The sequence below is a fragment of the Stigmatopora argus genome, chromosome 12 (genome assembly GCF_051989625.1).
Source record: "Stigmatopora argus isolate UIUO_Sarg chromosome 12, RoL_Sarg_1.0, whole genome shotgun sequence".
Taxonomy (NCBI): Eukaryota; Metazoa; Chordata; class Actinopteri; order Syngnathiformes; family Syngnathidae; genus Stigmatopora; species Stigmatopora argus.
Window position 1 is genome coordinate 5,074,054 of NC_135398.1, and position 16,517 is coordinate 5,090,570.

The window sequence follows — 16,517 nt, forward strand, 5'->3', positions numbered from 1 at the left end:
CTTTAAGTGCTGCATAACATTTGCGCTGTTCCTTTACCCTGCTCACGTTCTCCCGCTGACTCTCACACATCCCTCAACAGTTAATGTCTTCCCTCATCCAGCTTTCTATTTTCCTCTTCCACCTGAGCTCCTGAGCTAAGAAATAGTCTGCAAAGGTCTTCCCAATCTTTCATCCGCTCCTTCAGTTGCGTGCTTTTCCGAGATATTTACTGTGCCGCATAAATCCTCCGGCGCTACTGTGTGCTTGTAGTTGAAATGTGTGGGTTTGGATGCATTCAATGAGGAAGGATTCCAAATGACCTCATATTCAGCTTTTTTAAAAGTTTTTTTTTTCCCTCTCCTCCTGTGAAGCACTGAGAATAAAGTTCAGGTGATGAGACTCCCTCCAGGTCACCTGTGAAGGATTTTCAGATACAGAAACATGAGACGCCATTAACTAAATATGCTTTGCTTCTGTTTATACAATAACTGCACTGCGGTGCACTGTGGACACTCTTTGATATCTGACTAGTAAGGGATTATGTGAGGCTCTTCAGTACAAGTTGCTCTCGCTTCATCGTTTTGATTGTTACGTAAACATTCTCCTTTGATTTGATCATTGCGGGAAGGTAAGTCAAACTTCAGAGGGAAGAATATGTTGTAAAATGTAGCCAGAATTTGCCAGTTTTCATAAGTCGGAGCTTTAAGTGATGGTTGTTTGACTTAAAGATGGAAGTATGATTCGATATTTACTTTCAAATGAAAAGATTTACTGCAGGCTGTCTCCTCCTTGACTAATTAACCTCTCAAACTGTCAAACCCAAAACCCTCTTACAGGCTAATAAACTGTCAAGTTAGTGTTTGTATAGGTTCATCTTTATAATTTAAAATGAATTTCTACGCTAGTGTAGTACGTTTGCACAGTAATTCAAGATGAGGTATATTGAAATTGCCATCTTTACCTTATTTATTTCTATACACAGTCTTATGTCACTATTATTGGATTGGATTGGATTGGATAACTTGACACTATTCTTGCCCTCAAACTAATTCCAGAAATAATTCAGAAATAATTTTATCTACATGGATAACCTGGTTGTGAGCTAAAGAAAAAAAATCCTGTACTTTTCACACTCAACATACGCCAATCAATACACTTGAACCTCATGAGCACACTGTTCAATATAGGTTCTGTTCAGACTATAGAATATGAAAAAATATTTCCTACGGGTGGAAATTGAAAAACCAACTTGGTCTCAAATTGTCTCCATCCAAAAAATCTTTATTCAGTTTGCATGGATTCGTTCAAAGAAAACCTATCCAATTATTCATCCATTTTCATTGTATTCTGCTCAAATAGTTTTTCGACAAAAGATAATCACTTGTGTGATAAATATTGGAATTTTAATGAACGTTTCTCATTTCTGTTGAAAACATCTTTGTGATGTTTTGTTGGATTTTACAAGCACGCGTGCAGATTTTAGTAATTTAAGCCCTTCAAAATATGCGCTCTTGATGACATTGCTACCACATTTTTGTCATTCACTCCGAAAAGCACAATAGTGATGATTATTCTTCATATTGCATGTTTTTAATTGTTCACAGTCCTTCTCGCAATCATCAACACACCTAAAGAGGGGGCATCTTTTTCTAAAAAGGTGTTAATTATCTCAACAGAAGCCCCTTTTAAGGTTGCTATGTCGGCTCATAAAGGCTCAATAGCTCACACTTGTATCTTTCTATTCTCTAACAATGGTAACTCATTATTGAATGAAGGCTAATTTCACATAACACTTCATAACTATCAGTTCAGGGGTCCACGGACCAATCAAATCAGCACCTTTGCGTAAGTTAATTGCGCCTGCCATTCGCCTACGCGGTCCTTCCATCTGTCGTCTAATTGTGCCGTCATTAACTTGACATCTATCGCTCACACGCCATGACCATATTTAATTCCAAGCACACCTACAGCAAATGTATCTGCTCCAGTGGCCCCATTTACATATATTTGTGGAAAATGCCTTTTCCAATGAGTTTTTTTTTTTAACTTAATATGCAAAACTGCTTTTGTCGCTTGGTTTGCAAGATATACCTAATAATTGGCTTCAGTGAACTTAATGACATTCCTCATGGTTTCAACATATGAGCAATTATTGCTGTATGGTACAGTGAAACAATCTGACCTCAATTCATTTCCTCTTGCCACACGCCAACCCTGTGCTGTCATCATTAGTCAACGCGTTCACCCTAAGGGGGGGTCAACATTGTCCACATCCTAGATGCCCTTGAAATTGACTAACTTCAAATGGGATGCGGCACATGACTTGTTTTAGCCTGAATTGCTGCATTTTCTGTAGTAACATTTTGAATGTGTAAGGATTTTTTTTTTGCCTCGGTTGCTTCGACCAAGGCTGTGTATTTGGATCTCGGTGTCTGCTGTTTTGTTTGTAATTTGAAAGAAATAACTCAAGAATGAAATTGGGATTATTAGGAAAATTAGAGGATATGTTTATAATTCAAGATGGAATGTCACAGTGGTCGGAAAAGGAATTTCAGGATAACTTTATAATGGATGAGTTTATTGACCCCCTTTTAGTGTAGGTGATATGACGAGAAGAGAAAGGGTTAAGGGTCACATAAGACATAAATATGACGATGCTAACTGCGAGATTTTAAGGCAGGGGTGTCAGACTCGGGTTGGTTCGCGGGCCGCTTTAACGTCAACTCGATTTCATGTGGGCCGGACCATTTTAGATATAATATTTTGATTGTTTTTTTATAAATGGATTAAAAGAACTGGATTAAAAGCCCTGAATATTCAGTTTTTTATAGATCTAAAACAATGTTTATTTTAGCTTTTTTAATATATTTTTAGATTTTACAAAATGATTTTTGAACTAAAAACACAGAAAAAAATGATTACAAAATGACAAATATTGATTTAAAAGGGGGAAAATCAGGAAATTTAATATACATCTATACTCTTCATTTTAATTTGATCCTAAAACAGAAAGTCGCCACTCATGATTTACTTTCCCGGGCCACACAGAATGATGCGGCGGGCCAGATTTGGCCCCCTGGCCGCCACTTTGACACGTGTTTTAAGGCATTGATCCTCATTTATGCACATCATTTCATTCTCAGGCTCAAACGCAACAGTCTGTTCTGGTAGACTTAGACATTTCCCCTTTCATGATTCATGACTTCATGAAACAAGGTTTAGTTGGAACAGTTCTAGCCTGAATCTGACTAAATTTGGGACTCACACTTCCAAGAGCAACACAAACAGGGTCTTATCAGAACCCTTACAGCACAGTGCTGATAATGTTACCATGAGCCCAGGGCCAAAGAGAAAGTGCAGAAGGCAATTGAGGGCTCCCGTCAAAATCTGCACTTCTTTAAAAAAGAAAAATATGAAAAAGATATGCGTGACAGACTTTAAACCTGGCTATATCTAAAAACGCTGGTTCAAATGGGCTAACAAATAGTCAAGACTCAACTCTCTGCTACAATACCTGTAAGTGAACAACCACAGGACAGTGGTATAGGTATGCGATGGGTTAAAAATACGTAGCCATGAATTACAAGCCTTCACCATTCACATTAATATGTGGAAAAATAATAATTTGGCTTATTTTACACTCTAATGTCTGTTTCAGAGATAACATAGGATTGCATATTAGGATTTGCAGACTCCCGCCCCGCAACCCCATGCCACACACACTGACAAATTCATACTTTTTGACTCACACCAACCTCCGCAGCAAACTAGGTGTTATCAGTGCAGTGCAACACACTGCTGATAATGTTCCAACAAGCCCAACGGCACAAGAGAAAGAACATGAGCACTTGAGGGAGGCCTTCCAAACCTATCGTTGCTCCAATTGGTCAGTTGTGAAAAGCACGTCTACCAGCACGTGTATTTCTACAAGGGACAGGTGCAATGTGGGAAAAAAAGAGTGGCAAACAATATTGTCATTCCATATGTCCCAAGTCGATCCCTAAAAAAATACACAGTCCAGTTTTGATCGATTCAATCCTGAGAGTGATTTAATGTACTTTTTTCCCCATAAAATATGGAAGCTCCTGACTTGTCACATTGCAATAGGTTATTGCTAATGGAAAAATAATTTTCTTGACATAAGTTACAGTTTCACAAAATATGTTACTTTATATTTATTGGTAAACAGTCGCAAGGTAGAAAAGCAATATTTTTAGAGCTAGGAATGTGCTCAAGTAAGACTTCTTTTGAGATCAGGACACATTTACAAGCTACTTTGCATGCAACCACACTCTTGTTTGGGAAGCAGGATGATTCATTACGAGGACCAAGTCGACTGCCAGTATGTTGATCATCTCTTTTATAAGATTTGTGATTTGTGTTTTACTTTTTGTATTAAACAACGGATCCTTGTGACGTGATGTCTGGAAATCCACTTGGCCAACCGTCCCCTTTTTTAAGGTTTGATATTTGAGTTAGTCTTTGTGGGGAGGACAGATTTCCATCTTCTACAACACCTAGACATGAGTGAGGCAGTGACCTTCTCAGCCAGGCTTTGGCAAAACAAAATGTCAACCTTTTCATTATTCTAAGTCATTAGTGGAAAATGGTATTGTTGAATAGATCTATCAGTGATCCCCAAAGAATTGGTCTAAACCCCTGTTAATAATCCTTTTAATTCTGCCCCCTGCTTTCTGAAATAGTGACTTCTATCAACCAATAAGATTGCCAGCCATTTTTTTCTCTGCGCCACAATGTAATAAAACCAGGGCTCTGTGAATTAAATGTGCCATAAAGTAGCGATTGCAATCTATGGAAACACTGTTTAATTCTGTTCCTGCAGTATTGCCTGCTGTTTCTTCAGGATCAGTCTGTTAAAACTAGCCCAACACTGATATTTTTAAACTTGACAACTGCACCAATTGTACGAAGGCGTATAAATTCATTCATTTTCCGTTTCACTTATCTTCTCCAAAAATTTGAAATGCCAAACCTTTTTAATGATTATAAAATGTTTTCTCAATCATGCAGCTGCTACATATTTCTGACCAAATTTTGGATATGAGAGGGAGTTCGATACTTTCGCTAGACAAATTTGTGCGAAAAGATCTCGTTCACCGGAACATTACCGAGTTTTTTTTTCCACCAAAAACTTACTAATTTACCGGTGTAATATTTTGAATTAGTTTGGCAGTTCTTTGTTACTTTGATAAAACGTTACTTAAACTGTTATTTACGGTACTCGGACGTTTGGTCGACCGGACGTTTGGTCGCCGGGTTGTTACTGTTGAAACTAGCTCTCAAAATTATAATCATGAGAGAGAGAGTGAGTTTAATATCTAAATATCTAATATCAAAATATCAACAGTTAACTCTGTCATAAATTGAGAGCGAGCGAACCCGGCGACCAAACGTCAATTCTACCAAACGTCCGGTCGACCAAACGTCCGGTCGACCAAACGTCCGGTCGACCAAACGTCCGGTCACGGTCATTGATTCAGGTGCGGTTATGGCCGCTTTGGTTTTTATGAACATTTGGATATTATGACCAAAGTGGTCTGATCCCAAGATGGTCGTAGCAACTAAATAGTTCTACTCTAGATTATGAAGGCGACACAAGCATGCTTGCATTGGAAAGGCGCATGACTTCCTGACAGCCACTAGGTCACACGGCAGTAAGTACTGCTGTTGCTGATTAAATTCACCCAATAATTAAGCAGACATCATTGATTCCCCGCAGAGCAATGGGCAAATGGAGTCTGCTTGTGCGTGTTCGTCGCCCGTGTTTGTGTGTGGGAATGAATGCCACTCTTCCTGTTGCCCCCGAAGCGGTGGGCCAGTCAGATACGAGTAATTTGGGAAATGAGTAGAAGTCGATTCTACTTAAATCGCCAGTGGTAGTTGGACTCGTTGATGTTCCATGCATTGTTGACTGATGGCATTTTCTTCGTCAGCGTGATGAATCGGCCTTGATTTTCATAACTTTCCGTGTGAAATGCATACTTATAACTACACACTTTTTTAAAAAATCAATTGAATGTAACAAGCGGTCTTACAAAGGTTTTTTTCTCTCCCCCAAATAAATAGGTTTAGAATTGGATATTTTTATTAGACCAAAGTATATAGAGTTGAAGTAGTAGTAATTCTAAACTAGTTGGGTACAGCTGCCAAATAAAGTCAGTAATTGTCATAAAATGGGACATTCTGTGTAGATTTGTAGCAGTCCTATCAGGCACAAGCATTTTAAGGAGTGTTTATTTTTTCCCCTTGTGAATAGTTGTAATAAATAAATATTGACGATTTAGTTCACTTGGCAAAAACATTGAGTGCTCTGAGTAATCAGACAATTATGATAATTGGAATTGCAATCCCTGGTTTGTTTTTAAGCGTTTTACTATAAAACCTTTCTATTTTATGCGTGTACTGGCCAAGTTTGAATAAATCCAGTCTCTGTTTTCAGCAGAAGAATTAAGAAATGTACGAAAAGTACTGACCTTGCACAGTCCTTATTATCAACTGCCTCTTTGTATCAAGGCTATTCATTGAAAGGTTAAAGGATTTCTGAAGGCCTTATCGGGTATTTTTTTAATAATTTATATGTTTTATAAATTTTAGAATGAGCATAGTATTGTACATATTTGTAATATCGTGTTAGAGGAGTAGGATTAGATTTAATTAGTATATTTAGTGTATCGTTATTCAAAATATTGTGAGGACTTTGAAAATATAGTACCTTAAAAGAAGGAAATGGACATTGAAAACACTCAAACGACAGTAGAAGTCCAATCCATTTCAACTGGGAGTTGTGTAAACGGATTGGACGTTAATTGCTGTCATTTACGCAATTTTTATAGGATGATTTCAATTTTTAGCCCGGCTTCCCATTTGATAGCAGTAAAGACTCGAGGCAGCATTCATGGATGGACACGTTGATGAATGAGTCCACATTAACTGGTTAGCTTTTCTTCTAAATCATGTTCAATGACAGTTGCATTCATAATTTTGGACTTTATGAGACAGAAACCAACATAATCCACAAATAGATCATTGTGTTCCGTTAAGATGCCTTGCTTAAAAAAAAGGCCTCTGAAATACAAACATTTCCGTTGTCCGTGCAGCAGCACACTAGACTCACAGTTTTCAAAGCGTTTCATTAGTTGCGAAAACAAAAAGAGAGCACTGTGTTCTGCTAGATAAGCCTGAGAAGCGCTAACACTAGTATTGCTATTTTCCTCTTTTCAGCCTCATTGTACAATGTTGAGGCAGCCGCTTTGAATGTTTGCAGTCGGTTGATTTGCAGTTGACTGTAGAACAAAAACTGCCTCTGTACAATAAGTCTACAACAAAAGACATGCTGAAATGGCCCATTTGAAAGAATGAGGAAAGTTGGATACTTACCGAGCACATTTTACCTCTAATTAGGCGCATAGTGTAAGCGTTGCAGAGGAAGAAACATAATTGATTTTTGTTGCAAAGCAAATATCATGAGCACGAGCGTATGATGTTGCCAGGTTTAAAAAAAGGTTGCAAGATTTTTGTGACCAAGTTGATCTTGTTTCTTTCTAGTCTGCTTTTATTTCCTCCTTTTATAAATACCCTTTCTTCCAAATAACTCTAAACTACAAAAGATAGCATCAGCCTACATAAATGGGTTGGGAACGAAATGGCGGTAAATAAATTGAATACATGTTTTTTTCGGGTGGAACGTTTAAATGGAACGCATGGGTCGGATAGAGGCAATCATGCCTGAAATTGGGTTAAAGTAGACATTAGCGGAACATAGAAGAATCTCCGTTGACGCGTTTTTGTCCTCGCATCAAGGGTTTGGATCATACACACCAATCTTGTTTGCATGGCGTGTACAATCTGAACCCGTGTTCTTGCATCTCAATTTCCAACCAATTTGGATAACTGATGCAATTAAGCGATTCAAGCAGGGTCACCCGCGTAGTCAATTGTGGACTAATAATCTACAGTAAGTATTCTATATAGTCAAGTGCATGTGTTGTGTACATAGTACGTCACAGGTGTCAAAGTGGCGGGCCGGGGGCCAAATCTGGCCCGCCGCATCATTTTGTGTGGCCCGGGAAAGTAAATCATGAGTGCCGACTTTCTGTTTTAGGATCAAATCAAAATGAAGAGTATAGATGTATATTACATTTCCTGATTTCCCCCTTTTAAATCAATAATTGTAATTTTTTAATCCATTTTTTCTGAGTTTTTAGTTAAAAAATCATTTTGTAAAATCTAAAAATATATAAAAAAGGTAAAATAAACATTGTTTTAGATCTATAAAAAACTGAATATTCAAGGCTTTTAATCCAGTTCTTTTAATCCATTTATAAAAAAAAAATATCTAAATATTAAATCTAAAATGGTCCGGCCCACATGAAATCGAGTTGACGTTAACGAGGCCCGCGAACCAACCCGAGTCCGACACCTCTGTAGTACGTGATGATAAAGCATAATAAGCTAAACAAAGATGGATGTGTTGAAGCGTGGAAACGTGTTTGATTTCGTCAAAAAGTTCTCAAGGCAGATAGCTAGAGGACCAACCAAATCTTATGAACTGATGCTGATCACTCACTGAAAAAGGATTGGAAATCTTGCATCGTTAGTAACAGCCAATGGGTTCAATTATTCCTTATTCATTAATGTACAGTCATTTGCTCAGTTTGTGAACTTTTTGTGTGTTTCCTCATCATGTTCGAATAAGTTGTAACTATATTATGGGTAGCTGGGCAGAACAATCCTGTTATTCCTTCTCTCAGCCCCAAATTCCCTTTACTGGCGCCTTCTTTGACACCGTTGATTCTCCAGGCAGACAGTCAGTCTTTCCAAACCTGCATATCACTCAGCCTGACTACTGAATTTTCGGGTTCCTCTTTGGCCAACGCAGACGGCCTTCATTTGCTGATATTTTATAGCTTCTTGATGCTTTCACCACTGAAAACCCAGGGGCATGTTGTATGTGGTTCACAAGGTTCACTCCTCCGGGTGTGAATGTTTGCTCGTTGCCATGCTCCATTCACATTTTCCCTCGTTCCCTCGTCTGACAGCCACACTGTCTCCTCGGGCAGCGACTCGTCTGAGCTGGAATGGCCGGTGCCAGACATAATTAAAAAAAAAAAGAGACAAGAACTTCTTGTTCGGTCAATTAATGTTTGCACATGCATACTGGCGATTCTCTTTTATGAGCGCGTAAGTGAGACCGACGGAATGGGGGGCAGCACTTGTGTCAGCAATGTGCGCGTCAACCAACCTCATCATCAGTGTCCTAATTTTGCCTTGCTTAGAGGCTTGTTTCCAGTCTATGGATTGATGTGACACTGATCAATAATCTCCCGAGTGTGCGTGAGTTCTATCCTAGCACGCGCTCAGTCCAGCGTGCGTGTTTGACTCTGTCTTTGGATCGTTAAGGACCTCGGGGAATGGCTGTGTTCGCTTTCCATTGGACAGACATCAGGCGGCGGGGCGGTTGTGTCACCACAACTGGGTCTTCACACTGATGGATAATCAAAATGCAGCGAGGGACAGGCGAGATGGCAGGACATTGTTGTACGCTTGTCTAATGTGGACTTTAGCCGTTCCAGCGAGAGGCTGATGAGGAGTAATGCATCATTAATTATCCACATCTCTTTTGTGAAAGGCATAATCTGAGCCACTCACAAAATGTCCTTGCATTATACGCTTTGGTTTTTGCTTAATGTAGTTTAAAGTATGGGTTCAAATCAAAGAAGTATTTGATCGGAGTTATATTTCCTTTTCATTTTATCTCATCCCATCGGTCATTCTTTTTATAACCAGATCAACATCGGACATCTTAAAACACACTGAAGGTATGAATGTAGTATAAATACAAATGCAGCGCTTCTGTAAAGAGTATTTAGGATTTTACTATTAACAGTGGGATGTAGTGTTCTTTCTTTTCTCATTTGAATTCCATAAGCCCATTTGGAGAAGAAATTAGTGGGTCCTTAATGATGTCCCCTGGGTTCTTAACTTGAACTACTCCATTAGAACTCAATTCAGGTTAAGTTAGATAGAAATCTGGCATGCCATGACTGTCACATCACAGTCGCTACTACTTAAGATTAGTACAATACTGTAGGACCAAGAAAGTCTTAAAAATCCTCCAACTTGGTGCTGATTGTGAATAAGTCTGAAAAATATAGAGATGAATACACAAGGCTTCAAGTCATTTATTTTTGCTTTCAGATCAAGTTTTTTGTCTTGTTTTTGTAGAGGTTGAGACAAAATATGACTTTATTAGTATTGAGGAAGATGGTTTGAATATGAAGTTGCAAGCATCTCAATTTAAATTACATTTCCTCACATTATATAACGCAATGTCATAAAAGTGCATAATTCCTCGAGGCGTGATACGAGCATATAATATAACTTGTGAGAACAAATGGTTAATTAGTAGTATATGTTGTATACTGTATGTATTTCACACTAGGTGGTCAGATGTCGTAAATTGTTTTTTCCTGACAATTTTACACAAATCATTTCCATTATGTCCACAATTTCACAGTAAATTGCCACTAACTCATGGTTAGCAATAATTGCTGTTTACATGTTTTCTCAGAAATAAGAGACCCTTCTCATCTAATTTTCCTATGTTCAGAATTTTTTTTTAAAATCAGGATAGGGAATTGCAACCTGTTATATAATGTAATATTTTTTGCCAATAATAACATCCCAATGCAATGATCATGCTATAATTGCTGTATTGCATGGGGGAGCAAAATGATACTTCTTCATGTCTTTGTAAACGAGCAGGAAAATTGGAAGAAAAGTAGCAGTATTACTATTGACGAACAAGGGTATAGTAAAAAAAAATGGGGGAAAAAGTGAAGTCATTTAATATATTTACTTTGGTTGTATAGACAATCAGTGCACATAGTGTGTGTTGATACTGTAGAGCGAGAGATAACAATGCAATGTGATGCAATATTGATATTTTCTGCTACTCTGTGTACTTAGTCGATTAGAAAAACGCAGTCTTAGGAGGTCTGCTTTCTATTCTTCTTATATTTTAGGACTATAATTATGGTGAACGGAGTGGAATTGACATTCAGAAAGAGCCTAATCTGTGGGGTTTTGACATAGCAACCCTTGCCCAGGTGGATCCGCCCGGGCAGGTGGCTGTCTGACCGCAATTAGCATTTCCCCCAGTAAAAAGTGGGACTCGATCAATGCGGCAGAATACCACCGGGGGTAGGATTAAGCCGGGTTAGCTGAGGCCAGACCATCCAATTCCTTGTTGAGGAAAAAGTGACAGTCTAATTGACACATCCATAACCATCTGCAGATTTATGCTGCACATTTTTGCCCATGTGATGCAGTTGGCTCACCCGTCCCGACTGTCACTGGCTGATGAGGATTGATTTACTGCTGTTGTTAAAACTGGCGTGACTCCACCTACGCCCATCAGCATTTTTCCATGAAACGAAACTTCATTTACCCGCACCCACCGCGACTCCTCGTCAATTTGATGCGGACATTCATTTAGTAAATGGAATCCATGTTTACTGTATTGGCGGATAAGCCGCCAACTCTTGCCTCAGTCCTTGTTTTTAATTAAGGCACTGCAGCTTAGGAGCCATGCATTGTCCAATAAGCAAAATTTCATTGTGCGGCAGCATTCGTTTCTTAATCATGCGCAAGTTGCATTAATTCAAAAACACTTTCCAATTAGTTACAGTCCAACAAATCCTGCACTCTTTCTTGTTATGCATTATTCACGTCTTGATTAGCATTTTTTTCCCCTATTGTCTATGAGTTTGCATTAAGGCCATTATGAAATTTGGTCATTACATTTATGCTAATTGGGGGATTGAAAGCGCATTTGCGCAAGTGGAAGAGACTTTTGACGCAGGACTTTTACGCTGAGCTTTGTCTGAACGCATCTCGTTTCGAACGGTCAGTAGAGCTGAAAGAGCCTGGGCATGTGCATACTTGAGACAGACCTGATCGGACATGACAACAAGAATCAGAGCAGGACCAATCAATAGAGGGAGAAAATGTACAAGTTCAAGAAAATGCTCTGGGATGAGCAGGTACACGGTGAGGCGGCGTAAATGTCAAGACCCGTGTAAAGAAGAGCGAGAAGCAGAAGAAAAGAGACACTTGCTGACCCTTACGGTCCCCTATTGATAGTGTTGCCATAGAAACCGGTTTTAGAGCCCAAATCAAGGGCATTGGAGGTTGAAAATGGCGAATGTTGCATGCAAAGAGCGCGAGAGCCACTGAAAAGGCCACTGAGCAGGTCGTTAGTCATTAGTCACCGTGCCACTGAACTAGGTATTACCGAATTGACAGAGTTGCGCCTGTACATTTTTCTTTTTTACACAACTCCGCCCTTGCCAGCTAGAAATGATTTAAAAACAAGTTTCACGAAGCCCAAACGATTACTCCGTGCCGCAAAAGCCGATCCTAAATGAGAGCAAAAGGCACCGATAAAGATAAATCTTTAATCACCCTGCAAAGGAAATTAAATGATCGCCTCTCAGCACACATCCGCGTATGAGTGGCAATTGTGTCAACAATGTCCATTGCGTAACAGTGAAAGAAATAAACAGACACCTCAGTCTCAGGTGCTCAGGTTCGATTTTGTTGCCCGGACAATCCATTTTTATTTTGAATTAATACAAGATTAATTTAAAGATAAGTTAAAATAAAACTGAAATACTCTCTACTTTTGTTTTCATAGTATTTAGCTCATTGGTTGCCAAAGATAGAGATGGAGATGTCCGATTCATTTAAACTGGCATGACTGGGAGGGTCTCATTTTTCACTGCTAAAATGGATGGAACATTTATGCTGTCAATGGCAGCCAATGAGTTAAATGAGTGTTTAATAAAAAGGTAAAAATCCTGATTCGTTTAAGAATTGGTGGATTTCTCTGCTCTCTCAGTGCGCTTGCTGGTAAATTATGCTATCAGGAATAGAGATGGCAACAAAAAAAAATCCATAACAAGCAATCTCGCTGCATCCGACACAAAGATGATGATAGAGGAAACCCTAGCTGATATCGTCTCCATTGTGTCACATTTGAAACTCTTTCTCGCGACACGTTTGCCGGTGGCAGGTTTGAGCTGTAATTGTCTGGTCTCATCCCCACCATCTGTAACAACCACTTGAATTGGACGATGGGAATAGAGCAGGACGGAAATCACATGAATGTAAATGAAGCTCCGTTGCCATCGCGGCAGCCAAATCATCGAGCGTATCAGATCCTGCCAAGCTATCCTGGGGATCCAACTGGCTCTGTTCTGAAACAAAGCTCAGCAACACCAACAGCTTCCCCAGGTCTCATCCTGTCTATTCACAGGTGGTGACTGCAGTTGCAATAGGTCTTACGCATTTACTGTTGCCGTTAACGCAATTTGGAGACCCAATTTCAGAGTCCCGTTGGTTGTAAACCTAGGCGGACTAGTGACAGAAAGGAAATTTACCCCAGAACAAAATCTGCGCTTTGACTTTTGGATGATTGATGGTCAATGTTTCCTGCCGAGCCTTCTCAGCAATCACAGAAAAACACCAACCAGGCATACCAGTGTCATTAGAATTTAAAGATGCATTATATTTTGGGAGAAGTGTCATTAAATTTGGAGGATGGCTGTTTTGTACCCCCCCTCACTTGGTTTATGACAGTACTCAGCTGGCAATGCCCATATATTTTGGCCAGGCATTTTATTACAACAGTCTTGGGAGGAGGAAAGACAGCAAAGTACAGCTGGATGCAGCGGTAGAAAATGAGCTACGCTCGCTATCTGCCTCGTGTCGCTGATATTTTCGGAGATGGTGTCACCTCGGTGTGAAAAATAGCGGCTCTCGAAGCTGTATCCTCCTGCTCAACCGGCTAAATCATTTCACCTGAGCAGCACTGTTTTGTCAGCTTGCCTCGGGGTGCTGGTTTTCAGTGAAAGAGACAGCAAACTGTGGGTATTTGTATGAACCACGGAATCGCCAAGCTAATATTTTAGCCTAAAGCTGAGCTCATAGGTGGTCCTTTTTGAAAATCTGAACCCGCCGGCCATTTCAAAGGGTGCAGTTGGAAGAGTTTATAGCCGAGTTATACAGGGTGACCTCAGATGATACAAGTGGCTTTGGAGAGGCAGTCTAAATCACTCTTAACGTGGAAATAATATTTAACAAGCACCACCAGTTTAATGGCTGTTACGTCTATTAAACCAGCAGGTCAACCTGGTCATTTTTTTTAGCTGATGTGGCTGAAAGTTTGTCTTGTGCCAGCACAATTCTTTTTGTATTCAATTAAAACGTGCAATTTTGTAGTCCGCCTGCTATTCTAACTGACTGTGGTTTTGGCAGTTTGTTTTTGGAAAAACAGTCACTACCAAATCCGACGTAAAGTCGGAAAATTCCTGGAAATCCTAGTATCACGTTTTTGTTTAAAATTGCATGCCTACATTATCCGTAAAATACACTACTGATTTGATCAATGATACAATTTAATTTAGCATAATCAATCAACTTCTCAACCAGTTGATAATTATTTCCATCCCAATTCTTTAGTAACTTAGAGAGTAGCAGTAAGTTTCCGTATACTAGATGCCTCATAATGTCACTGATTTCCGGCCAACCACATTTGTTAATGGGCACAAACGAGGAAACATGAGTTTACGGTTCATTTAATTTCCTTGAAATATAGTGGCCATGATAAGTCCTCTGGGTTGGTTGTTGTCGTTGTGCCTGGATAAGCAGGAAACAAAAAAACCCCAATAAGAGCCAGTGAAATTCAATGAGTTCGCTGAAGGGATTTAAAACAACTTCCAAGTACTGGAGTTGAAATTCTGCACACTGTCTTCCCAGCTGTCAGTATGAGCAGCCATTCAGGCAAAAAACTGAGACGGCTTAAATTCAAAATGCAGTCCCATTTATTTATTTGTATAAAGATTCAAGTTGTCATTGCGAAGCCCTCATGCGACACTTTTTTTGGTGTTACTAATGAATCGATCAACGTGTCAGCCAGCTGTTTCCGTCACATAAAATGCTGCCTGGGAAAACAATTGAAGGTTTTGCCTTTAAATCTAACATATATGAATGGAAAAGAATCAGGCCGGGTAAATGCCATACATTTATAGCGCACCCTCCAATGGATTTATGAAGCTCGGTAATAAAACCTAATTTCTGCGGATAACTCGCATTTGCAATGCCGATAACAATGTGCAACTGGGCAGAAAATAAGCTCATTCACCAGACTGGAGTTGGTCGGGACTTTGCCTTGCTACAATTGCTTTCTTTCCGAGTTGGCCAGCTTCTGAATGTTCAGCACTCTTACGGCCAGAAAGGCAGTGTTAAGTCCAGGAGAAGTGACTTGCTTCCAATGCAGCCAAAAGCCCACCATTGTCATAAAGTTAGGCCTTGATCATCAATGCTATGATCCATGAACACCACAACACAAGAATAACAGGCACAGACGGACATACAATCTCTTTACTCCCCTCTTTTCTTTCTCTAGTATTGCCTTCCTCAGAGCCTGTTACTTGAATTCCTCTTCTTGTCTTCAGTCCGACCGTCTGGACTGTCACTAAGAGACGGAGCTTTTCACCGTTTTCCTCAGAATGACCACCCAGACCTTCCATGTCTCGTTCAAACACATGTATACACATTAATACCTCTCACCTCTGACTAGTTTAGTTGTCTGGCGCATGTGAGCGCCAGATGGTCCTGTCAAACCACTCTCGATGGTCGTTTGGATGGCCTTTTGTACCGGCAGTTTCCCCCGGCCGTGCCAGTGTACCAGGGTAGCGACATGTATTATAATCATTGGGATGGAAAAGAAAGTGCTTTTTTTTGGGAGCAGCTTGATCAAAAGTCAGTTGGAAAGTTACTTCACCATACAAAGGAAGAGAAACTCAGTCTCTAAAGACGTAGCTGTGGGAACTTGGCTAAGGAGATAGAAGTTCGCTGGGGGAGAATCCAAATGACTTTTAGTCTGTCAGCCCCAAATCATGGCTTTTCACGAAATAATAATAATGAAACAGCTTGATTTAGCAAAAAACAAATGTGGGTTGGATGACCACTGTTGTCAATGCCAGCCAATTTGGTATCTGATTTAACCCTTTTCCCTCATTCTTGTCTAAAATATATCAAGAATCTCCTCCGCTGATATTAATGGCATTAGATATCAAAATGATTAATAATGAAAACAATTCTAATTGCGATCTGGTTTCCAAATACCTTCGACACTACATTTTTGGTCACGTAAGACACACCAAGATGGTGGCCTACATGACCCAATATTGGATTTTCACGTACGTATGTGGATGCCAGGTCTTATGCATTCCCTTTTTTAATGTTCCAAAATAGTCACTTTTCCTTTAAAAGTCAGGACACCGCCACATTTGTGTGTTTAAAAGTGCTATTAAGTTTTTTTCTTGAGATATTTCGAAAATTGGTGAATACTGCATATAAAGCAATTAACCTTGTTCCAATGTACAAGGTTTCTACTGTATTTGAAAGAATTTCTCAGATAGTAGCTCTTGGAGAAATCCTTTTAAATACC

The 16,517-nt window shown here is 39.5% G+C and overlaps 1 protein-coding gene across 3 annotated transcripts in view; it reads left to right on the forward strand.

Moving 5' to 3' along the window:
• Positions 1-16,517, forward strand: part of tnr (tenascin R (restrictin, janusin)) — a 132,647-nt gene that overhangs the window by 26,653 nt on the left and 89,477 nt on the right. Inside the window, exon 1 of one of the 3 annotated variants that reach the window (XM_077616237.1) lies at positions 9,516-9,819. The exons of the other annotated variants lie outside the window; for them this stretch is intronic. The gene's annotated coding sequence lies outside the window, so the exon portion shown is untranslated. Of the gene's footprint in view, positions 1-9,515; positions 9,820-16,517 lie in introns of those variants that run through there. 3 annotated transcript variants of the gene reach the window in all.